Source organism: Schistocerca serialis, chromosome 6 (assembly GCF_023864345.2).
Source record: "Schistocerca serialis cubense isolate TAMUIC-IGC-003099 chromosome 6, iqSchSeri2.2, whole genome shotgun sequence".
NCBI lineage: Eukaryota > Metazoa > Arthropoda > Insecta > Orthoptera > Acrididae > Schistocerca > Schistocerca serialis.
Genome location: NC_064643.1, coordinates 655,443,729 through 655,465,702, shown reverse-complemented (window position 1 = coordinate 655,465,702; position 21,974 = coordinate 655,443,729). Strand labels below are relative to the sequence as shown.

The 21,974-nt window shown below is 49.8% G+C and overlaps 37 non-coding genes across 37 annotated transcripts; all 37 read right to left on the bottom strand.

Annotated features, from left to right (window-relative positions):
* Positions 1-404: 404 nt before the first annotated feature.
* On the bottom strand, positions 405-478 carry Trnan-guu (transfer RNA asparagine (anticodon GUU)). The gene has a single exon. It is a non-coding gene; the product is annotated as a tRNA-Asn (tRNA).
* A 333-nt stretch (positions 479-811) lies between these two features.
* Positions 812-883, bottom strand: Trnat-cgu (transfer RNA threonine (anticodon CGU)). Its single transcript has one exon. It is a non-coding gene; the product is annotated as a tRNA-Thr (tRNA).
* Positions 884-1,572: 689 nt separating this feature from the next.
* On the bottom strand, positions 1,573-1,646 carry Trnan-guu (transfer RNA asparagine (anticodon GUU)). Its single transcript has one exon. It is a non-coding gene; the product is annotated as a tRNA-Asn (tRNA).
* Positions 1,647-1,979: 333 nt separating this feature from the next.
* Positions 1,980-2,051, bottom strand: Trnat-cgu (transfer RNA threonine (anticodon CGU)). Its single transcript has one exon. It is a non-coding gene; the product is annotated as a tRNA-Thr (tRNA).
* Positions 2,052-2,740: 689 nt separating this feature from the next.
* On the bottom strand, positions 2,741-2,814 carry Trnan-guu (transfer RNA asparagine (anticodon GUU)). The gene has a single exon. It is a non-coding gene; the product is annotated as a tRNA-Asn (tRNA).
* A 333-nt stretch (positions 2,815-3,147) lies between these two features.
* Trnat-cgu (transfer RNA threonine (anticodon CGU)) lies at positions 3,148-3,219 on the bottom strand. The gene has a single exon. It is a non-coding gene; the product is annotated as a tRNA-Thr (tRNA).
* Positions 3,220-3,908: 689 nt separating this feature from the next.
* Positions 3,909-3,982, bottom strand: Trnan-guu (transfer RNA asparagine (anticodon GUU)). The gene has a single exon. It is a non-coding gene; the product is annotated as a tRNA-Asn (tRNA).
* Positions 3,983-4,315: 333 nt separating this feature from the next.
* On the bottom strand, positions 4,316-4,387 carry Trnat-cgu (transfer RNA threonine (anticodon CGU)). Its single transcript has one exon. It is a non-coding gene; the product is annotated as a tRNA-Thr (tRNA).
* Positions 4,388-5,076: 689 nt separating this feature from the next.
* Positions 5,077-5,150, bottom strand: Trnan-guu (transfer RNA asparagine (anticodon GUU)). Its single transcript has one exon. It is a non-coding gene; the product is annotated as a tRNA-Asn (tRNA).
* A 333-nt stretch (positions 5,151-5,483) lies between these two features.
* On the bottom strand, positions 5,484-5,555 carry Trnat-cgu (transfer RNA threonine (anticodon CGU)). Its single transcript has one exon. It is a non-coding gene; the product is annotated as a tRNA-Thr (tRNA).
* Positions 5,556-6,244: 689 nt separating this feature from the next.
* Positions 6,245-6,318, bottom strand: Trnan-guu (transfer RNA asparagine (anticodon GUU)). Its single transcript has one exon. It is a non-coding gene; the product is annotated as a tRNA-Asn (tRNA).
* A 333-nt stretch (positions 6,319-6,651) lies between these two features.
* Trnat-cgu (transfer RNA threonine (anticodon CGU)) lies at positions 6,652-6,723 on the bottom strand. The gene has a single exon. It is a non-coding gene; the product is annotated as a tRNA-Thr (tRNA).
* A 689-nt stretch (positions 6,724-7,412) lies between these two features.
* On the bottom strand, positions 7,413-7,486 carry Trnan-guu (transfer RNA asparagine (anticodon GUU)). The gene has a single exon. It is a non-coding gene; the product is annotated as a tRNA-Asn (tRNA).
* Positions 7,487-7,819: 333 nt separating this feature from the next.
* Positions 7,820-7,891, bottom strand: Trnat-cgu (transfer RNA threonine (anticodon CGU)). The gene has a single exon. It is a non-coding gene; the product is annotated as a tRNA-Thr (tRNA).
* Positions 7,892-8,580: 689 nt separating this feature from the next.
* Positions 8,581-8,654, bottom strand: Trnan-guu (transfer RNA asparagine (anticodon GUU)). The gene has a single exon. It is a non-coding gene; the product is annotated as a tRNA-Asn (tRNA).
* Positions 8,655-9,316: 662 nt separating this feature from the next.
* On the bottom strand, positions 9,317-9,390 carry Trnan-guu (transfer RNA asparagine (anticodon GUU)). Its single transcript has one exon. It is a non-coding gene; the product is annotated as a tRNA-Asn (tRNA).
* A 662-nt stretch (positions 9,391-10,052) lies between these two features.
* On the bottom strand, positions 10,053-10,126 carry Trnan-guu (transfer RNA asparagine (anticodon GUU)). Its single transcript has one exon. It is a non-coding gene; the product is annotated as a tRNA-Asn (tRNA).
* A 333-nt stretch (positions 10,127-10,459) lies between these two features.
* Positions 10,460-10,531, bottom strand: Trnat-cgu (transfer RNA threonine (anticodon CGU)). Its single transcript has one exon. It is a non-coding gene; the product is annotated as a tRNA-Thr (tRNA).
* Positions 10,532-11,220: 689 nt separating this feature from the next.
* On the bottom strand, positions 11,221-11,294 carry Trnan-guu (transfer RNA asparagine (anticodon GUU)). The gene has a single exon. It is a non-coding gene; the product is annotated as a tRNA-Asn (tRNA).
* Positions 11,295-11,627: 333 nt separating this feature from the next.
* Positions 11,628-11,699, bottom strand: Trnat-cgu (transfer RNA threonine (anticodon CGU)). Its single transcript has one exon. It is a non-coding gene; the product is annotated as a tRNA-Thr (tRNA).
* Positions 11,700-12,388: 689 nt separating this feature from the next.
* On the bottom strand, positions 12,389-12,462 carry Trnan-guu (transfer RNA asparagine (anticodon GUU)). The gene has a single exon. It is a non-coding gene; the product is annotated as a tRNA-Asn (tRNA).
* Positions 12,463-12,795: 333 nt separating this feature from the next.
* Positions 12,796-12,867, bottom strand: Trnat-cgu (transfer RNA threonine (anticodon CGU)). The gene has a single exon. It is a non-coding gene; the product is annotated as a tRNA-Thr (tRNA).
* A 689-nt stretch (positions 12,868-13,556) lies between these two features.
* On the bottom strand, positions 13,557-13,630 carry Trnan-guu (transfer RNA asparagine (anticodon GUU)). The gene has a single exon. It is a non-coding gene; the product is annotated as a tRNA-Asn (tRNA).
* A 333-nt stretch (positions 13,631-13,963) lies between these two features.
* Trnat-cgu (transfer RNA threonine (anticodon CGU)) lies at positions 13,964-14,035 on the bottom strand. The gene has a single exon. It is a non-coding gene; the product is annotated as a tRNA-Thr (tRNA).
* Positions 14,036-14,724: 689 nt separating this feature from the next.
* On the bottom strand, positions 14,725-14,798 carry Trnan-guu (transfer RNA asparagine (anticodon GUU)). The gene has a single exon. It is a non-coding gene; the product is annotated as a tRNA-Asn (tRNA).
* Positions 14,799-15,131: 333 nt separating this feature from the next.
* Positions 15,132-15,203, bottom strand: Trnat-cgu (transfer RNA threonine (anticodon CGU)). Its single transcript has one exon. It is a non-coding gene; the product is annotated as a tRNA-Thr (tRNA).
* A 689-nt stretch (positions 15,204-15,892) lies between these two features.
* Positions 15,893-15,966, bottom strand: Trnan-guu (transfer RNA asparagine (anticodon GUU)). Its single transcript has one exon. It is a non-coding gene; the product is annotated as a tRNA-Asn (tRNA).
* Positions 15,967-16,299: 333 nt separating this feature from the next.
* Trnat-cgu (transfer RNA threonine (anticodon CGU)) lies at positions 16,300-16,371 on the bottom strand. The gene has a single exon. It is a non-coding gene; the product is annotated as a tRNA-Thr (tRNA).
* Positions 16,372-17,060: 689 nt separating this feature from the next.
* On the bottom strand, positions 17,061-17,134 carry Trnan-guu (transfer RNA asparagine (anticodon GUU)). The gene has a single exon. It is a non-coding gene; the product is annotated as a tRNA-Asn (tRNA).
* Positions 17,135-17,467: 333 nt separating this feature from the next.
* On the bottom strand, positions 17,468-17,539 carry Trnat-cgu (transfer RNA threonine (anticodon CGU)). The gene has a single exon. It is a non-coding gene; the product is annotated as a tRNA-Thr (tRNA).
* Positions 17,540-18,228: 689 nt separating this feature from the next.
* Positions 18,229-18,302, bottom strand: Trnan-guu (transfer RNA asparagine (anticodon GUU)). The gene has a single exon. It is a non-coding gene; the product is annotated as a tRNA-Asn (tRNA).
* A 333-nt stretch (positions 18,303-18,635) lies between these two features.
* On the bottom strand, positions 18,636-18,707 carry Trnat-cgu (transfer RNA threonine (anticodon CGU)). Its single transcript has one exon. It is a non-coding gene; the product is annotated as a tRNA-Thr (tRNA).
* Positions 18,708-19,396: 689 nt separating this feature from the next.
* Trnan-guu (transfer RNA asparagine (anticodon GUU)) lies at positions 19,397-19,470 on the bottom strand. The gene has a single exon. It is a non-coding gene; the product is annotated as a tRNA-Asn (tRNA).
* Positions 19,471-20,132: 662 nt separating this feature from the next.
* Positions 20,133-20,206, bottom strand: Trnan-guu (transfer RNA asparagine (anticodon GUU)). The gene has a single exon. It is a non-coding gene; the product is annotated as a tRNA-Asn (tRNA).
* Positions 20,207-20,539: 333 nt separating this feature from the next.
* Trnat-cgu (transfer RNA threonine (anticodon CGU)) lies at positions 20,540-20,611 on the bottom strand. The gene has a single exon. It is a non-coding gene; the product is annotated as a tRNA-Thr (tRNA).
* Positions 20,612-21,300: 689 nt separating this feature from the next.
* Positions 21,301-21,374, bottom strand: Trnan-guu (transfer RNA asparagine (anticodon GUU)). The gene has a single exon. It is a non-coding gene; the product is annotated as a tRNA-Asn (tRNA).
* A 333-nt stretch (positions 21,375-21,707) lies between these two features.
* On the bottom strand, positions 21,708-21,779 carry Trnat-cgu (transfer RNA threonine (anticodon CGU)). The gene has a single exon. It is a non-coding gene; the product is annotated as a tRNA-Thr (tRNA).
* Positions 21,780-21,974: the final 195 nt, after the last annotated feature.

The following is a 21,974-nucleotide window of genomic DNA, read 5'->3' as shown; positions in this document are numbered from 1 at the left end:
TCCACAGTGGCACTGGCGTTGCCCATGGGGCTTCATGTAAGGCGACTGCACGTCGCTCGGCCAACAGCGGCCTACTGCAGACCGACACTTAAGACACACCAAATACAAATCGACATCGAGAGACAGGCCCTGTCATATGGCACTCGCGACGTATATGCTGAAATTGAATGTAAAGAATACGTCTTTTGTAGCGGGCGTCCCTCTACTGCAGTGGCACACATGACGAATAAAAAGGAAAACAGCAGAACGTCTGTGTAGGGCCATGTTTTTACCTACAGTGTCACTTGGCTGAATGTGTATAAGGCTCTGTGGCATCACTCAAACGCAGCCAAATTGTCACACTAGCTGTGTATCTCTAACAAAGTTGACGTATGTCCTCACCTCGGTGCCGGTTAAAACGATTTCGCCCCCGGGTGGGCTCGAACCACCAACCTTTCGGTTAACAGCCGAACGCGCTAGCCGATTGCGCCACGGAGGCCTTGACTTTGGCTCCCTTGTGCTCTGTATATCAACGCAATTCGTATACCTTCTGCAGGAATCTCGCAGAGTGGTAGCATTTGCTTACGCCTCTTCACATGGATAACGTACATGCACACTGTAGCGAGGCTCGTAAACGAATGACATCGCCAAGCATGACATTATACTACAAAATGCATACAAACCAATGTTCTGCCTATGCATTCAGAAAACCTCTGAGGCCAGTAGAATACTTGTCATAGGTTGTAGAACATCCCTTTCATTCAGTGTACTGCCATGTGTTAGATGCTGCTCGAGATAGCTCCGCTCCTTGCAGGAAGGTTTAAAAAATGAATGCCTTCTGTGAGGTTCGAACTCACGACCCCTGGTTTACGAGACCAGTGCTCTACCACTGAGCTAAGAAGGCGGCAGCTTAGCGTTTGTGAGCTATCCCCAAATTGTTACTTCATCATACTGAATCTTGCAGCCCTCGACCAGATATCGGATTTGGCACACAGCTGCTGCTGGGGGTGTCCACATTGCCGTTTTCCAAATCTCTTGAATGTTTCGCCCTTACGATCGACGACGAGCGTCGGCCCACCAAAAGTTAGCGGTCTGCACAATCCTGACCTAGTGCACAGCTTGTGGGATAGCGTGGCTCGACTGCGAAATGCGCCTTTCGGCTCCTCTCTCTGGCTACAGTGCGCTGTTGTCCACAGTGGCACTGGCGTTGCCCATGGGGCTTCATGTAAGGCGACTGCACGTCGCTCGGCCAACAGCGGCCTACTGCAGACCGACACTTAAGACACACCAAATACAAATCGACATCGAGAGACAGGCCCTGTCATATGGCACTCGCGACGTATATGCTGAAATTGAATGTAAAGAATACGTCTTTTGTAGCGGGCGTCCCTCTACTGCAGTGTCACACATGACGAATAAGAAGGAAAACAGCAGAACGTCTGTGTAGGGCCATGTTTTTACCTACAGTGTCACTTGGCTGAATGTGTATAAGGCTCTGTGGCATCACTCAAACGCAGCCAAATTGTCACACTAGCTGTGTATCTCTAACAAAGTTGACGTATGTCCTCACCTCGGTGCCGGTTAAAACGATTTCGCCCCCGGGTGGGCTCGAACCACCAACCATTCGGTTAACAGCCGAACGCGCTAGCCGATTGCGCCACGGAGGCCTTGACTTTGGCTCCCTTGTGCTCTGTATATCAACGCAATTCGTATACCTTCTGCAGGAATCTCGCAGAATGGTAGCATTTGCTTACGCCTCTTCACATGGATAACGTGCATGCACACTGTAGCGAGGCTCGTAAACGAATGACATCGCCAAGCATGACATTATACTACAAAATGCATACAAACCAATGTTCTGCCTATGCATTCAGAAAACCTCTGAGGCCAGTAGAATACTTGTCATAGGTTGTAGAACATCCCTTTCATTCAGTGTACTGCCATGTGTTAGATGCTGCTCGAGATAGCTCCGCTCCTTGCAGGAAGGTTTAAAAAATGAATGCCTTCTGTGAGGTTCGAACTCACGACCCCTGGTTTACGAGACCAGTGCTCTACCACTGAGCTAAGAAGGCGGCAGCTTAGCGTTTGTGAGCTATCCCCAAATTGTTACTTCATCATACTGAATCTTGCAGCCCTCGACCAGATATCGGATTTGGCACACAGCTGCTGCTGGGGGTGTCCACATTGCCGTTTTCCAAATCTCTTGAATGTTTCGCCCTTACGATCGACGACGAGCGTCGGCCCACCAAAAGTTAGCGGTCTGCACAATCCTGACCTAGTGCACAGCTTGTGGGATAGCGTGGCTCGACTGCGAAATGCGCCTTTCGGCTCCTCTCTCTGGCTACAGTGCGCTGTTGTCCACAGTGGCACTGGCGTTGCCCATGGGGCTTCATGTAAGGCGACTGCACGTCGCTCGGCCAACAGCGGCCTACTGCAGACCGACACTTAAGACACACCAAATACAAATCGACATCGAGAGACAGGCCCTGTCATATGGCACTCGCGACGTATATGCTGAAATTGAATGTAAAGAATACGTCTTTTGTAGCGGGCGTCCCTCTACTGCAGTGGCACACATGACGAATAAAAAGGAAAACAGCAGAACGTCTGTGTAGGGCCATGTTTTTACCTACAGTGTCACTTGGCTGAATGTGTATAAGTCTCTGTGGCATCACTCAAACGCAGCCAAATTGTCACACTAGCTGTGTATCTCTAACAAAGTTGACGTATGTCCTCACCTCGGTGCCGGTTAAAACGATTTCGCCCCCGGGTGGGCTCGAACCACCAACCTTTCGGTTAACAGCCGAACGCGCTAGCCGATTGCGCCACGGAGGCCTTGACTTTGGCTCCCTTGTGCTCTGTATATCAACGCAATTCGTATACCTTCTGCAGGAATCTCGCAGAGTGGTAGCATTTGCTTACGCCTCTTCACATGGATAACGTGCATGCACACTGTAGCGAGGCTCGTAAACGAATGACATCGCCAAGCATGACATTATACTACAAAATGCATACAAACCAATGTTCTGCCTATGCATTCAGAAAACCTCTGAGGCCAGTAGAATACTTGTCATAGGTTGTAGAACATCCCTTTCATTCAGTGTACTGCCATGTGTTAGATGCTGCTCGAGATAGCTCCGCTCCTTGCAGGAAGGTTTAAAAAATGAATGCCTTCTGTGAGGTTCGAACTCACGACCCCTGGTTTACGAGACCAGTGCTCTACCACTGAGCTAAGAAGGCGGCAGCTTAGCGTTTGTGAGCTATCCCCAAATTGTTACTTCATCATACTGAATCTTGCAGCCCTCGACCAGATATCGGACTTGGCACACAGCTGCTGCTGGGGGTGTCCACATTGCCGTTTTCCAAATCTCTTGAATGTTTCGCCCTTACGATCGACGACGAGCGTCGGCCCACCAAAAGTTAGCGGTCTGCACAATCCTGACCTAGTGCACAGCTTGTGGGATAGCGTGGCTCGACTGCGAAATGCGCCTTTCGGCTCCTCTCTCTGGCTACAGTGCGCTGTTGTCCACAGTGGCACTGGCGTTGCCCATGGGGCTTCATGTAAGGCGACTGCACGTCGCTCGGCCAACAGCGGCCTACTGCAGACCGACACTTAAGACACACCAAATACAAATCGACATCGAGAGACAGGCCCTGTCATATGGCACTCGCGACGTATATGCTGAAATTGAATGTAAAGAATACGTCTTTTGTAGCGGGCGTCCCTCTACTGCAGTGTCACACATGACGAATAAAAAGGAAAACAGCAGAACGTCTGTGTAGGGCCATGTTTTTACCTACAGTGTCACTTGGCTGAATGTGTATAAGGCTCTGTGGCATCACTCAAACGCAGCCAAATTGTCACACTAGCTGTGTATCTCTAACAAAGTTGACGTATGTCCTCACCTCGGTGCCGGTTAAAACGATTTCGCCCCCGGGTGGGCTCGAACCACCAACCTTTCGGTTAACAGCCGAACGCGCTAGCCGATTGCGCCACGGAGGCCTTGACTTTGGCTCCCTTGTGCTCTGTATATCAACGCAATTCGTATACCTTCTGCAGGAATCTCGCAGAATGGTAGCATTTGCTTACGCCTCTTCACATGGATAACGTGCATGCACACTGTAGCGAGGCTCGTAAACGAATGACATCGCCAAGCATGACATTATACTACAAAATGCATACAAACCAATGTTCTGCCTATGCATTCAGAAAACCTCTGAGGCCAGTAGAATACTTGTCATAGGTTGTAGAACATCCCTTTCATTCAGTGTACTGCCATGTGTTAGATGCTGCTCGAGATAGCTCCGCTCCTTGCAGGAAGGTTTAAAAAATGAATGCCTTCTGTGAGGTTCGAACTCACGACCCCTGGTTTACGAGACCAGTGCTCTACCACTGAGCTAAGAAGGCGGCAGCTTAGCGTTTGTGAGCTATCCCCAAATTGTTACTTCATCATACTGAATCTTGCAGCCCTCGACCAGATATCGGATTTGGCACACAGCTGCTGCTGGGGGTGTCCACATTGCCGTTTTCCAAATCTCTTGAATGTTTCGCCCTTACGATCGACGACGAGCGTCGGCCCACCAAAAGTTAGCGGTCTGCACAATCCTGACCTAGTGCACAGCTTGTGGGATAGCGTGGCTCGACTGCGAAATGCGCCTTTCGGCTCCTCTCTCTGGCTACAGTGCGCTGTTGTCCACAGTGGCACTGGCGTTGCCCATGGGGCTTCATGTAAGGCGACTGCACGTCGCTCGGCCAACAGCGGCCTACTGCAGACCGACACTTAAGACACACCAAATACAAATCGACATCGAGAGACAGGCCCTGTCATATGGCACTCGCGACTTATATGCTGAAATTGAATGTAAAGAATACGTCTTTTGTAGCGGGCGTCCCTCTACTGCAGTGGCACACATGACGAATAAAAAGGAAAACAGCAGAACGTCTGTGTAGGGCCATGTTTTTACCTACAGTGTCACTTGGCTGAATGTGTATAAGGCTCTGTGGCATCACTCAAACGCAGCCAAATTGTCACACTAGCTGTGTATCTCTAACAAAGTTGACGTATGTCCTCACCTCGGTGCCGGTTAAAACGATTTCGCCCCCGGGTGGGCTCGAACCACCAACCTTTCGGTTAACAGCCGAACGCGCTAGCCGATTGCGCCACGGAGGCCTTGACTTTGGCTCCCTTGTGCTCTGTATATCAACGCAATTCGTATACCTTCTGCAGGAATCTCGCAGAATGGTAGCATTTGCTTACGCCTCTTCACATGGATAACGTGCATGCACACTGTAGCGAGGCTCGTAAACGAATGACATCGCCAAGCATGACATTATACTACAAAATGCATACAAACCAATGTTCTGCCTATGCATTCAGAAAACCTCTGAGGCCAGTAGAATACTTGTCATAGGTTGTAGAACATCCCTTTCATTCAGTGTACTGCCATGTGTTAGATGCTGCTCGAGATAGCTCCGCTCCTTGCAGGAAGGTTTAAAAAATGAATGCCTTCTGTGAGGTTCGAACTCACGACCCCTGGTTTACGAGACCAGTGCTCTACCACTGAGCTAAGAAGGCGGCAGCTTAGCGTTTGTGAGCTATCCCCAAATTGTTACTTCATCATACTGAATCTTGCAGCCCTCGACCAGATATCGGACTTGGCACACAGCTGCTGCTGGGGGTGTCCACATTGCCGTTTTCCAAATCTCTTGAATGTTTCGCCCTTACGATCGACGACGAGCGTCGGCCCACCAAAAGTTTGCGGTCTGCACAATCCTGACCTAGTGCACAGCTTGTGGGATAGCGTGGCTCGACTGCGAAATGCGCCTTTCGGCTCCTCTCTCTGGCTACAGTGCGCTGTTGTCCACAGTGGCACTGGCGTTGCCCATGGGGCTTCATGTAAGGCGACTGCACGTCGCTCGGCCAACAGCGGCCTACTGCAGACCGACACTTAAGACACACCAAATACAAATCGACATCGAGAGACAGGCCCTGTCATATGGCACTCGCGACGTATATGCTGAAATTGAATGTAAAGAATACGTCTTTTGTAGCGGGCGTCCCTCTACTGCAGTGTCACACATGACGAATAAAAAGGAAAACAGCAGAACGTCTGTGTAGGGCCATGTTTTTACCTACAGTGTCACTTGGCTGAATGTGTATAAGGCTCTGTGGCATCACTCAAACGCAGCCAAATTGTCACACTAGCTGTGTATCTCTAACAAAGTTGACGTATGTCCTCACCTCGGTGCCGGTTAAAACGATTTCGCCCCCGGGTGGGCTCGAACCACCAACCTTTCGGTTAACAGCCGAACGCGCTAGCCGATTGCGCCACGGAGGCCTTGACTTTGGCTCCCTTGTGCTCTGTATATCAACGCAATTCGTATACCTTCTGCAGGAATCTCGCAGAATGGTAGCATTTGCTTACGCCTCTTCACATGGATAACGTGCATGCACACTGTAGCGAGGCTCGTAAACGAATGACATCGCCAAGCATGACATTATACTACAAAATGCATACAAACCAATGTTCTGCCTATGCATTCAGAAAACCTCTGAGGCCAGTAGAATACTTGTCATAGGTTGTAGAACATCCCTTTCATTCAGTGTACTGCCATGTGTTAGATGCTGCTCGAGATAGCTCCGCTCCTTGCAGGAAGGTTTAAAAAATGAATGCCTTCTGTGAGGTTCGAACTCACGACCCCTGGTTTACGAGACCAGTGCTCTACCACTGAGCTAAGAAGGCGGCAGCTTAGCGTTTGTGAGCTATCCCCAAATTGTTACTTCATCATACTGAATCTTGCAGCCCTCGACCAGATATCGGATTTGGCACACAGCTGCTGCTGGGGGTGTCCACATTGCCGTTTTCCAAATCTCTTGAATGTTTCGCCCTTACGATCGACGACGAGCGTCGGCCCACCAAAAGTTAGCGGTCTGCACAATCCTGACCTAGTGCACAGCTTGTGGGATAGCGTGGCTCGACTGCGAAATGCGCCTTTCGGCTCCTCTCTCTGGCTACAGTGCGCTGTTGTCCACAGTGGCACTGGCGTTGCCCATGGGGCTTCATGTAAGGCGACTGCACGTCGCTCGGCCAACAGCGGCCTACTGCAGACCGACACTTAAGACACACCAAATACAAATCGACATCGAGAGACAGGCCCTGTCATATGGCACTCGCGACGTATATGCTGAAATTGAATGTAAAGAATACGTCTTTTGTAGCGGGCGTCCCTCTACTGCAGTGTCACACATGACGAATAAAAAGGAAAACAGCAGAACGTCTGTGTAGGGCCATGTTTTTACCTACAGTGTCACTTGGCTGAATGTGTATAAGGCTCTGTGGCATCACTCAAACGCAGCCAAATTGTCACACTAGCTGTGTATCTCTAACAAAGTTGACGTATGTCCTCACCTCGGTGCCGGTTAAAACGATTTCGCCCCCGGGTGGGCTCGAACCACCAACCTTTCGGTTAACAGCCGAACGCGCTAGCCGATTGCGCCACGGAGGCCTTGACTTTGGCTCCCTTGTGCTCTGTATATCAACGCAATTCGTATACCTTCTGCAGGAATCTCGCAGAATGGTAGCATTTGCTTACGCCTCTTCACATGGATAACGTGCATGCACACTGTAGCGAGGCTCGTAAACGAATGACATCGCCAAGCATGACATTATACTACAAAATGCATACAAACCAATGTTCTGCCTATGCATTCAGAAAACCTCTGAGGCCAGTAGAATACTTGTCATAGGTTGTAGAACATCCCTTTCATTCAGTGTACTGCCATGTGTTAGATGCTGCTCGAGATAGCTCCGCTCCTTGCAGGAAGGTTTAAAAAATGAATGCCTTCTGTGAGGTTCGAACTCACGACCCCTGGTTTACGAGACCAGTGCTCTACCACTGAGCTAAGAAGGCGGCAGCTTAGCGTTTGTGAGCTATCCCCAAATTGTTACTTCATCATACTGAATCTTGCAGCCCTCGACCAGATATCGGATTTGGCACACAGCTGCTGCTGGGGGTGTCCACATTGCCGTTTTCCAAATCTCTTGAATGTTTCGCCCTTACGATCGACGACGAGCGTCGGCCCACCAAAAGTTAGCGGTCTGCACAATCCTGACCTAGTGCACAGCTTGTGGGATAGCGTGGCTCGACTGCGAAATGCGCCTTTCGGCTCCTCTCTCTGGCTACAGTGCGCTGTTGTCCACAGTGGCACTGGCGTTGCCCATGGGGCTTCATGTAAGGCGACTGCACGTCGCTCGGCCAACAGCGGCCTACTGCAGACCGACACTTAAGACACACCAAATACAAATCGACATCGAGAGACAGGCCCTGTCATATGGCACTCGCGACGTATATGCTGAAATTGAATGTAAAGAATACGTCTTTTGTAGCGGGCGTCCCTCTACTGCAGTGGCACACATGACGAATAAAAAGGAAAACAGCAGAACGTCTGTGTAGGGCCATGTTTTTACCTACAGTGTCACTTGGCTGAATGTGTATAAGGCTCTGTGGCATCACTCAAACGCAGCCAAATTGTCACACTAGCTGTGTATCTCTAACAAAGTTGACGTATGTCCTCACCTCGGTGCCGGTTAAAACGATTTCGCCCCCGGGTGGGCTCGAACCACCAACCTTTCGGTTAACAGCCGAACGCGCTAGCCGATTGCGCCACGGAGGCGTTGACTTTGGCTCCCTTGTGCTCTGTATATCAACGCAATTCGTATACCTTCTGCAGGAATCTCGCAGAATGGTAGCATTTGCTTACGCCTCTTCACATGGATAACGTGCATGCACACTGTAGCGAGGCTCGTAAACGAATGACATCGCCAAGCATGACATTATACTACAAAATGCATACAAACCAATGTTCTGCCTATGCATTCAGAAAACCTCTGAGGCCAGTAGAATACTTGTCATAGGTTGTAGAACATCCCTTTCATTCAGTGTACTGCCATGTGTTAGATGCTGCTCGAGATAGCGACTGCACGTCGCTCGGCCAACAGCGGCCTACTGCAGACCGACACTTAAGACACACCAAATACAAATCGACATCGAGAGACAGGCCCTGTCATATGGCACTCGCGACGTATATGCTGAAATTGAATGTAAAGAATACGTCTTTTGTAGCGGGCGTCCCTCTACTGCAGTGTCACACATGACGAATAAAAAGGGAAACAGCAGAACGTCTGTGTAGGGCCATGTTTTTACTTACAGTGTCACTTGGCTGAATGTGTATAAGGCTCTGTGGCATCACTCAAACGCAGCCAAATTGTCACACTAGCTGTGTATCTCTAACAAAGTTGACGTATGTCCTCACCTCGGTGCCGGTTAAAACGATTTCGCCCCCGGGTGGGCTCGAACCACCAACCTTTCGGTTAACAGCCGAACGCGCTAGCCGATTGCGCCACGGAGGCCTTGACTTTGGCTCCCTTGTGCTCTGTATATCAACGCAATCCGTATACCTTCTGCAGGAATCTCGCAGAATGGTAGCATTTGCTTACGCCTCTTCACATGGATAACGTGCATGCACACTGTAGCGAGGCTCGTAAACGAATGACATCGCCAAGCATGACATTATACTACAAAATGCATACAAACCAATGTTCTGCCTATGCATTCAGAAAACCTCTGAGGCCAGTAGAATACTTGTCATAGGTTGTAGAACATCCCTTTCATTCAGTGTACTGCCATGTGTTAGATGCTGCTCGAGATAGCGACTGCACGTCGCTCGGCCAACAGCGGCCTACTGCAGACCGACACTTAAGACACACCAAATACAAATCGACATCGAGAGACAGGCCCTGTCATATGGCACTCGCGACGTATATGCTGAAATTGAATGTAAAGAATACGTCTTTTGTAGCGGGCGTCCCTCTACTGCAGTGTCACACATGACGAATAAAAAGGGAAACAGCAGAACGTCTGTGTAGGGCCATGTTTTTACTTACAGTGTCACTTGGCTGAATGTGTATAAGGCTCTGTGGCATCACTCAAACGCAGCCAAATTGTCACACTAGCTGTGTATCTCTAACAAAGTTGACGTATGTCCTCACCTCGGTGCCGGTTAAAACGATTTCGCCCCCGGGTGGGCTCGAACCACCAACCTTTCGGTTAACAGCCGAACGCGCTAGCCGATTGCGCCACGGAGGCCTTGACTTTGGCTCCCTTGTGCTCTGTATATCAACGCAATCCGTATACCTTCTGCAGGAATCTCGCAGAATGGTAGCATTTGCTTACGCCTCTTCACATGGATAACGTGCATGCACACTGTAGCGAGGCTCGTAAACGAATGACATCGCCAAGCATGACATTATACTACAAAATGCATACAAACCAATGTTCTGCCTATGCATTCAGAAAACCTCTGAGGCCAGTAGAATACTTGTCATAGGTTGTAGAACATCCCTTTCATTCAGTGTACTGCCATGTGTTAGATGCTGCTCGAGATAGCTCCGCTCCTTGCAGGAAGGTTTAAAAAATGAATGCCTTCTGTGAGGTTCGAACTCACGACCCCTGGTTTACGAGACCAGTGCTCTACCACTGAGCTAAGAAGGCGGCAGCTTAGCGTTTGTGAGCTATCCCCAAATTGTTACTTCATCATACTGAATCTTGCAGCCCTCGACCAGATATCGGATTTGGCACACAGCTGCTGCTGGGGGTGTCCACATTGCCGTTTTCCAAATCTCTTGAATGTTTCGCCCTTACGATCGACGACGAGCGTCGGCCCACCAAAAGTTAGCGGTCTGCACAATCCTGACCTAGTGCACAGCTTGTGGGATAGCGTGGCTCGACTGCGAAATGCGCCTTTCGGCTCCTCTCTCTGGCTACAGTGCGCTGTTGTCCACAGTGGCACTGGCGTTGCCCATGGGGCTTCATGTAAGGCGACTGCACGTCGCTCGGCCAACAGCGGCCTACTGCAGACCGACACTTAAGACACACCAAATACAAATCGACATCGAGAGACAGGCCCTGTCATATGGCACTCGCGACGTATATGCTGAAATTGAATGTAAAGAATACGTCTTTTGTAGCGGGCGTCCCTCTACTGCAGTGTCACACATGACGAAAAGAAAGGAAAACAGCAGAACGTCTGTGTAGGGCCATGTTTTTACCTACAGTGTCACTTGGCTGAATGTGTATAAGGCTCTGTGGCATCACTCAAACGCAGCCAAATTGTCACACTAGCTGTGTATCTCTAACAAAGTTGACGTATGTCCTCACCTCGGTGCCGGTTAAAACGATTTCGCCCCCGGGTGGGCTCGAACCACCAACCTTTCGGTTAACAGCCGAACGCGCTAGCCGATTGCGCCACGGAGGCCTTGACTTTGGCTCCCTTGTGCTCTGTATATCAACGCAATTCGTATACCTTCTGCAGGAATCTCGCAGAATGGTAGCATTTGCTTACGCCTCTTCACATGGATAACGTGCATGCACACTGTAGCGAGGCTCGTAAACGAATGACATCGCCAAGCATGACATTATACTACAAAATGCATACAAACCAATGTTCTGCCTATGCATTCAGAAAACCTCTGAGGCCAGTAGAATACTTGTCATAGGTTGTAGAACATCCCTTTCATTCAGTGTACTGCCATGTGTTAGATGCTGCTCGAGATAGCTCCGCTCCTTGCAGGAAGGTTTAAAAAATGAATGCCTTCTGTGAGGTTCGAACTCACGACCCCTGGTTTACGAGACCAGTGCTCTACCACTGAGCTAAGAAGGCGGCAGCTTAGCGTTTGTGAGCTATCCCCAAATTGTTACTTCATCATACTGAATCTTGCAGCCCTCGACCAGATATCGGATTTGGCACACAGCTGCTGCTGGGGGTGTCCACATTGCCGTTTTCCAAATCTCTTGAATGTTTCGCCCTTACGATCGACGACGAGCGTCGGCCCACCAAAAGTTAGCGGTCTGCACAATCCTGACCTAGTGCACAGCTTGTGGGATAGCGTGGCTCGACTGCGAAATGCGCCTTTCGGCTCCTCTCTCTGGCTACAGTGCGCTGTTGTCCACAGTGGCACTGGCGTTGCCCATGGGGCTTCATGTAAGGCGACTGCACGTCGCTCGGCCAACAGCGGCCTACTGCAGACCGACACTTAAGACACACCAAATACAAATCGACATCGAGAGACAGGCCCTGTCATATGGCACTCGCGACGTATATGCTGAAATTGAATGTAAAGAATACGTCTTTTGTAGCGGGCGTCCCTCTACTGCAGTGTCACACATGACGAATAAAAAGGAAAACAGCAGAACGTCTGTGTAGGGCCATGTTTTTACCTACAGTGTCACTTGGCTGAATGTGTATAAGGCTCTGTGGCATCACTCAAACGCAGCCAAATTGTCACACTAGCTGTGTATCTCTAACAAAGTTGACGTATGTCCTCACCTCGGTGCCGGTTAAAACGATTTCGCCCCCGGGTGGGCTCGAACCACCAACCTTTCGGTTAACAGCCGAACGCGCTAGCCGATTGCGCCACGGAGGCCTTGACTTTGGCTCCCTTGTGCTCTGTATATCAACGCAATTCGTATACCTTCTGCAGGAATCTCGCAGAATGGTAGCATTTGCTTACGCCTCTTCACATGGATAACGTGCATGCACACTGTAGCGAGGCTCGTAAACGAATGACATCGCCAAGCATGACATTATACTACAAAATGCATACAAACCAATGTTCTGCCTATGCATTCAGAAAACCTCTGAGGCCAGTAGAATACTTGTCATAGGTTGTAGAACATCCCTTTCATTCAGTGTACTGCCATGTGTTAGATGCTGCTCGAGATAGCTCCGCTCCTTGCAGGAAGGTTTAAAAAATGAATGCCTTCTGTGAGGTTCGAACTCACGACCCCTGGTTTACGAGACCAGTGCTCTACCACTGAGCTAAGAAGGCGGCAGCTTAGCGTTTGTGAGCTATCCCCAAATTGTTACTTCATCATACTGAATCTTGCAGCCCTCGACCAGATATCGGATTTGGCACACAGCTGCTGCTGGGGGTGTCCACATTGCCGTTTTCCAAATCTCTTGAATGTTTCGCCCTTACGATCGACGACGAGCGACGGCCCACCAAAAGTTAGCGGTCTGCACAATCCTGACCTAGTGCACAGCTTGTGGGATAGCGTGGCTCGACTGCGAAATGCGCCTTTCGGCTCCTCTCTCTGGCTACAGTGCGCTGTTGTCCACAGTGGCACTGGCGTTGCCCATGGGGCTTCATGTAAGGCGACTGCACGTCGCTCGGCCAACAGCGGCCTACTGCAGACCGACACTTAAGACACACCAAATACAAATCGACATCGAGAGACAGGCCCTGTCATATGGCACTCGCGACGTATATGCTGAAATTGAATGTAAAGAATACGTCTTTTGTAGCGGGCGTCCCTCTACTGCAGTGTCACACATGACGAATAAAAAGGAAAACAGCAGAACGTCTGTGTAGGGCCATGTTTTTACCTACAGTGTCACTTGGCTGAATGTGTATAAGGCTCTGTGGCATCACTCAAACGCAGCCAAATTGTCACACTAGCTGTGTATCTCTAACAAAGTTGACGTATGTCCTCACCTCGGTGCCGGTTAAAACGATTTCGCCCCCGGGTGGGCTCGAACCACCAACCTTTCGGTTAACAGCCGAACGCGCTAGCCGATTGCGCCACGGAGGCCTTGACTTTGGCTCCCTTGTGCTCTGTATATCAACGCAATTCGTATACCTTCTGCAGGAATCTCGCAGAATGGTAGCATTTGCTTACGCCTCTTCACATGGATAACGTGCATGCACACTGTAGCGAGGCTCGTAAACGAATGACATCGCCAAGCATGACATTATACTACAAAATGCATACAAACCAATGTTCTGCCTATGCATTCAGAAAACCTCTGAGGCCAGTAGAATACTTGTCATAGGTTGTAGAACATCCCTTTCATTCAGTGTACTGCCATGTGTTAGATGCTGCTCGAGATAGCTCCGCTCCTTGCAGGAAGGTTTAAAAAATGAATGCCTTCTGTGAGGTTCGAACTCACGACCCCTGGTTTACGAGACCAGTGCTCTACCACTGAGCTAAGAAGGCGGCAGCTTAGCGTTTGTGAGCTATCCCCAAATTGTTACTTCATCATACTGAATCTTGCAGCCCTCGACCAGATATCGGATTTGGCACACAGCTGCTGCTGGGGGTGTCCACATTGCCGTTTTCCAAATCTCTTGAATGTTTCGCCCTTACGATCGACGACGAGCGTCGGCCCACCAAAAGTTAGCGGTCTGCACAATCCTGACCTAGTGCACAGCTTGTGGGATAGCGTGGCTCGACTGCGAAATGCGCCTTTCGGCCCCTCTCTCTGGCTACAGTGCGCTGTTGTCCACAGTGGCACTGGCGTTGCCCATGGGGCGTCATGTAAGGCGACTGCACGTCGCTCGGCCAACAGCGGCCTACTGCAGACCGACACTTAAGACACACCAAATACAAATCGACATCGAGAGACAGGCCCTGTCATATGGCACTCGCGACGTATATGCTGAAATTGAATGTAAAGAATACGTCTTTTGTAGCGGGCGTCCCTCTACTGCAGTGTCACACATGACGAATAAAAAGGAAAACAGCAGAACGTCTGTGTAGGGCCATGTTTTTACCTACAGTGTCACTTGGCTGAATGTGTATAAGGCTCTGTGGCATCACTCAAACGCAGCCAAATTGTCACACTAGCTGTGTATCTCTAACAAAGTTGACGTATGTCCTCACCTCGGTGCCGGTTAAAACGATTTCGCCCCCGGGTGGGCTCGAACCACCAACCTTTCGGTTAACAGCCGAACGCGCTAGCCGATTGCGCTACGGAGGCCTTGACTTTGGCTCCCTTGTGCTCTGTATATCAATGCAATTCGTATACCTTCTGCAGGAATCTCGCAGAATGGTAGCATTTGCTTACGCCTCTTCACATGGATAACGTGCATGCACACTGTAGCGAGGCTCGTAAACGAATGACATCGCCAAGCATGACATTATACTACAAAATGCATACAAACCAATGTTCTGCCTATGCATTCAGAAAACCTCTGAGGCCAGTAGAATACTTGTCATAGGTTGTAGAACATCCCTTTCATTCAGTGTACTGCCATGTGTTAGATGCTGCTCGAGATAGCTCCGCTCCTTGCAGGAAGGTTTAAAAAATGAATGCCTTCTGTGAGGTTCGAACTCACGACCCCCGGTTTACGAGGCCAGTGCTCTACCACTGAGCTAAGAAGGCGGCAGCTTAGCGTTTGTGAGCTATCCCCAAATTGTTACTTCATCATACTGAATCTTGCAGCCCTCGACCAGATATCGGATTTGGCACACAGCTGCTGCTGGGGGTGTCCACATTGCCGTTTTCCAAATCTCTTGAATGTTTCGCCCTTACGATCGACGACGAGCGTCGGCCCACCAAAAGTTAGCGGTCTGCACAATCCTGACCTAGTGCACAGCTTGTGGGATAGCGTGGCTCGACTGCGAAATGCGCCTTTCGGCTCCTCTCTCTGGCTACAGTGCGCTGTTGTCCACAGTGGCACTGGCGTTGCCCATGGGGCTTCATGTAAGGCGACTGCACGTCGCTCGGCCAACAGCGGCCTACTGCAGACCGACACTTAAGACACACCAAATACAAATCGACATCGAGAGACAGGCCCAGTCATATGGCACTCGCGACGTATATGCTGAAATTGAATGTAAAGAATACGTCTTTTGTAGCGGGCGTCCCTCTACTGCAGTGTCACACATGACGAATAAAAAGGAAAACAGCAGAACGTCTGTGTAGGGCCATGTTTTTACCTACAGTGTCACTTGGCTGAATGTGTATAAGGCTCTGTGGCATCACTCAAACGCAGCCAAATTGTCACACTAGCTGTGTATCTCTAACAAAGTTGACGTATGTCCTCACCTCGGTGCCTGTTAAAACGATTTCGCCCCCGGGTGGGCTCGAACCACCAACCTTTCGGTTAACAGCCGAACGCGCTAGCCGATTGCGCCACGGAGGCCTTGACTTTGGCTCCCTTGTGCTCTGTATATCAACGCAATTCGTATACCTTCTGCAGGAATCTCGCAGAATGGTAGCATTTGCTTACGCCTCTTCACATGGATAACGTGCATGCACACTGTAGCGAGGCTCGTAAACGAATGACATCGCCAAGCATGACATTATACTACAAAATGCATACAAACCAATGTTCTGCCTATGCATTCAGAAAACCTCTGAGGCCAGTAGAATACTTGTCATAGGTTGTAGAACATCCCTTTCATTCAGTGTACTGCCATGTGTTAGATGCTGCTCGAGATAGCTCCGCTCCTTGCAGGAAGGTTTAAAAAATGAATGCCTTCTGTGAGGTTCGAACTCACGACCCCCGGTTTACGAGGCCAGTGCTCTACCACTGAGCTAAGAAGGCGGCAGCTTAGCGTTTGTGAGCTATCCCCAAATTGTTACTTCATCATACTGAATCTTGCAGCCCTCGACCAGATATCGGATTTGGCACACAGCTGCTGCTGGGGGTGTCCACATTGCCGTTTTCCAAATCTCTTGAATGTTTCGCCCTTACGATCGACGACGAGCGTCGGCCCACCAAAAGTTAGCGGTCTGCACAATCCTGACCTAGTGCACAGCTTGTGGGATAGCGTGGCTCGACTGCGAAATGCGCCTTTCGGCTCCTCTCTCTGGCTACAGTGCGCTGTTGTCCACAGTGGCACTGGCGTTGCCCATGGGGCTTCATGTAAGGCGACTGCACGTCGCTCGGCCAACAGCGGCCTACTGCAGACCGACACTTAAGACACACCAAATACAAATCGACATCGAGAGACAGGCCCTGTCATATGGCACTCGCGACGTATATGCTGAAATTGAATGTAAAGAATACGTCTTTTGTAGCGGGCGTCCCTCTACTGCAGTGTCACACATGACGAATAAAAAGGAAAACAGCAGAACGTCTGTGTAGGGCCATGTTTTTACCTACAGTGTCACTTGGCTGAATGTGTATAAGGCTCTGTGGCATCACTCAAACGCAGCCAAATTGTCACACTAGCTGTGTATCTCTAACAAAGTTGACGTATGTCCTCACCTCGGTGCCGGTTAAAACGATTTCGCCCCCGGGTGGGCTCGAACCACCAACCTTTCGGTTAACAGCCGAACGCGCTAGCCGATTGCGCCACGGAGGCCTTGACTTTGGCTCCCTTGTGCTCTGTATATCAACGCAATTCGTATACCTTCTGCAGGAATCTCGCAGAATGGTAGCATTTGCTTACGCCTCTTCACATGGATAACGTGCATGCACACTGTAGCGAGGCTCGTAAACGAATGACATCGCCAAGCATGACATTATACTACAAAATGCATACAAACCAATGTTCTGCCTATGCATTCAGAAAACCTCTGAGGCCAGTAGAATACTTGTCATAGGTTGTAGAACATCCCTTTCATTCAGTGTACTGCCATGTGTTAGATGCTGCTCGAGATAGCTCCGCTCCTTGCAGGAAGGTTTAAAAAATGAATGCCTTCTGTGAGGTTCGAACTCACGACCCCTGGTTTACGAGACCAGTGCTCTACCACTGAGCTAAGAAGGCGGCAGCTTAGCGTTTGTGAGCTATCTCCAAATTGTTACTTCATCATACTGAATCTTGCAGCCCTCGACCAGATATCGGATTTGGCACACAGCTGCTGCTGGGGGTGTCCACATTGCCGTTTTCCAAATCTCTTGAATGTTTCGCCCTTACGATCGACGACGAGCGTCGGCCCACCAAAAGTTAGCGGTCTGCACAATCCTGACCTAGTGCACAGCTTGTGGGATAGCGTGGCTCGACTGCGAAATGCGCCTTTCGGCTCCTCTCTCTGGCTACAGTGCGCTGTTGTCCACAGTGGCACTGGCGTTGCCCATGGGGCTTCATGTAAGGCGACTGCACGTCGCTCGGCCAACAGCGGCCTACTGCAGACCGACACTTAAGACACACCAAATACAAATCGACATCGAGAGACAGGCCCTGTCATATGGCACTCGCGACGTATATGCTGAAATTGAATGTAAAGAATACGTCTTTTGTAGCGGGCGTCCCTCTACTGCAGTGTCACACATGACGAATAAAAAGGAAAACAGCAGAACGTCTGTGTAGGGCCATGTTTTTACCTACAGTGTCACTTGGCTGAATGTGTATAAGGCTCTGTGGCATCACTCAAACGCAGCCAAATTGTCACACTAGCTGTGTATCTCTAACAAAGTTGACGTATGTCCTCACCTCGGTGCCGGTTAAAACGATTTCGCCCCCGGGTGGGCTCGAACCACCAACCTTTCGGTTAACAGCCGAACGCGCTAGCCGATTGCGCCACGGAGGCCTTGACTTTGGCTCCCTTGTGCTCTGTATATCAACGCAATTCGTATACCTTCTGCAGGAATCTCGCAGAATGGTAGCATTTGCTTACGCCTCTTCACATGGATAACGTGCATGCACACTGTAGCGAGGCTCGTAAACGAATGACATCGCCAAGCATGACATTATACTACAAAATGCATACAAACCAATGTTCTGCCTATGCATTCAGAAAACCTCTGAGGCCAGTAGAATACTTGTCATAGGTTGTAGAACATCCCTTTCATTCAGTGTACTGCCATGTGTTAGATGCTGCTCGAGATAGCTCCGCTCCTTGCAGGAAGGTTTAAAAAATGAATGCCTTCTGTGAGGTTCGAACTCACGACCCCTGGTTTACGAGACCAGTGCTCTACCACTGAGCTAAGAAGGCGGCAGCTTAGCGTTTGTGAGCTATCTCCAAATTGTTACTTCATCATACTGAATCTTGCAGCCCTCGACCAGATATCGGATTTGGCACACAGCTGCTGCTGGGGGTGTCCACATTGCCGTTTTCCAAATCTCTTGAATGTTTCGCCCTTACGATCGACGACGAGCGTCGGCCCACCAAAAGTTAGCGGTCTGCACAATCCTGACCTAGTGCACAGCTTGTGGGATAGCGTGGCTCGACTGCGAAATGCGCCTTTCGGCTCCTCTCTCTGGCTACAGTGCGCTGTTGTCCACAGTGGCACTGGCGTTGCCCATGGGGCTTCATGTAAGGCGACTGCACGTCGCTCGGCCAACAGCGGCCTACTGCAGACCGACACTTAAGACACACCAAATACAAATCGACATCGAGAGACAGGCCCTGTCATATGGCACTCGCGACGTATATGCTGAAATTGAATGTAAAGAATACGTCTTTTGTAGCGGGCGTCCCTCTACTGCAGTGTCACACATGACGAATAAAAAGGAAAACAGCAGAACGTCTGTGTAGGGCCATGTTTTTACTTACAGTGTCACTTGGCTGAATGTGTATAAGGCTCTGTGGCATCACTCAAACGCAGCCAAATTGTCACACTAGCTGTGTATCTCTAACAAAGTTGACGTATGTCCTCACCTCGGTGCCGGTTAAAACGATTTCGCCCCCGGGTGGGCTCGAACCACCAACCTTTCGGTTAACAGCCGAACGCGCTAGCCGATTGCGCCACGGAGGCCTTGACTTTGGCTCCCTTGTGCTCTGTATATCAACGCAATCCGTATACCTTCTGCAGGAATCTCGCAGAATGGTAGCATTTGCTTACGCCTCTTCACATGGATAACGTGCATGCACACTGTAGCGAGGCTCGTAAACGAATGACATCGCCAAGCATGACATTATACTACAAAATGCATACAAACCAATGTTCTGCCTATGCATTCAGAAAACCTCTGAGGCCAGTAGAATACTTGTCATAGGTTGTAGAACATCCCTTTCATTCAGTGTACTGCCATGTGTTAGATGCTGCTCGAGATAGCGACTGCACGTCGCTCGGCCAACAGCGGCCTACTGCAGACCGACACTTAAGACACACCAAATACAAATCGACATCGAGAGACAGGCCCTGTCATATGGCACTCGCGACGTATATGCTGAAATTGAATGTAAAGAATACGTCTTTTGTAGCGGGCGTCCCTCTACTGCAGTGTCACACATGACGAATAAAAAGGAAAACAGCAGAACGTCTGTGTAGGGCCATGTTTTTACCTACAGTGTCACTTGGCTGAATGTGTATAAGGCTCTGTGGCATCACTCAAACGCAGCCAAATTGTCACACTAGCTGTGTATCTCTAACAAAGTTGACGTATGTCCTCACCTCGGTGCCGGTTAAAACGATTTCGCCCCCGGGTGGGCTCGAACCACCAACCTTTCGGTTAACAGCCGAACGCGCTAGCCGATTGCGCCACGGAGGCCTTGACTTTGGCTCACTTGTGCTCTGTATATCAACGCAATTCGTATACCTTCTGCAGGAATCTCGCAGAATGGTAGCATTTGCTTACGCCTCTTCACATGGATAACGTGCATGCACACTGTAGCGAGGCTCGTAAACGAATGACATCGCCAAGCATGACATTATACTACAAAATGCATACAAACCAATGATCTGTCTATGCATTCAGAAAACCTCTGAGGCCAGTAGAATACTTGTCATAGGTTGTAGAACATCCCTTTCATTCAGTGTACTGCCATGTGTTAGATGCTGCTCGAGATAGCTCCGCTCCTTGCAGGAAGGTTTAAAAAATGAATGCCTTCTGGGAGGTTCGAACTCACGACCCCTGGTTTACGAGACCAGTGCTCTACCACTGAGCTAAGAAGGCGGCAGCTTAGCGTTTGTGAGCTATCCCCAAATTGTTACTTCATCATACTGAATCTTGCAGCCCTCGACCAGATATCGGATTTGGCACACAGCTGCTGCTGGGGGTGTCCACATTGCCGTTTTCCAAATCTCTTGAATGTTTCGCCCTTACGATCGACGACGAGCGTCGGCCCACCAAAAGTTAGCGGTCTGCACAATCCTGACCTAGTGCACAGCTTGTGGGATAGCGTGGCTCGACTGCGAAATGCGCCTTTCGGCTCCTCTCTCTGGCTACAGTGCGCTGTTGTCCACAGTGGCACTGGCGTTGCCCATGGGGCTTCATGTAAGGCGACTGCACGTCGCTCGGCCAACAGCGGCCTACTGCAGACCGACACTTAAGACACACCAAATACAAATCGACATCGAGAGACAGGCCCTGTCATATGGCACTCGCGACGTATATGCTGAAATTGAATGTAAAGAATACGTCTTTTGTAGCGGGCGTCCCTCTACTGCAGTGTCACACATGACGAATAAAAAGGAAAACAGCAGAACGTCTGTGTAGGGCCATGTTTTTACTTACAGTGTCACTTGGCTGAATGTGTATAAGGCTCTGTGGCATCACTCAAACGCAGCCAAATTGTCACACTAGCTGTGTATCTCTAACAAAGTTGACGTATGTCCTCACCTCGGTGCCGGTTAAAACGATTTCGCCCCCGGGTGGGCTCGAACCACCAACCTTTCGGTTAACAGCCGAACGCGCTAGCCGATTGCGCCACGGAGGCCTTGACTTTGGCTCCCTTGTGCTCTGTATATCAACGCAATCCGTATACCTTCTGCAGGAATCTCGCAGAATGGTAGCATTTGCTTACGCCTCTTCACATGGATAACGTGCATGCACACTGTAGCGAGGCTCGTAAACGAATGACATCGCCAAGCATGACATTATACTACAAAATGCATACAAACCAATGATCTGCCTATGCATTCAGAAAACCTCTGAGGCCAGTAGAATACTTGTCATAGGTTGTAGAACATCCCTTTCATTCAGTGTACTGCCATGTGTTAGATGCTGCTCGAGATAGCTCCGCTCCTTGCAGGAAGGTTTAAAAAATGAATGCCTTCTGGGAGGCTCGAACTCACGACCCCTGGTTTACGAGACCAGTGCTCTACCACTGAGCTAAGAAGGCGGCAGCTTAGCGTTTGTGAGCTATCCCCAAATTGTTACTTCATCATACTGAATCTTGCAGCCCTCGACCAGATATCGGATTTGGCACACAGCTGCTGCTGGGGGTGTCCACATTGCCGTTTTCCAAATCTCTTGAATGTTTCGCCCTTACGATCGACGACGAGCGTCGGCCCACCAAAAGTTAGCGGTCTGCACA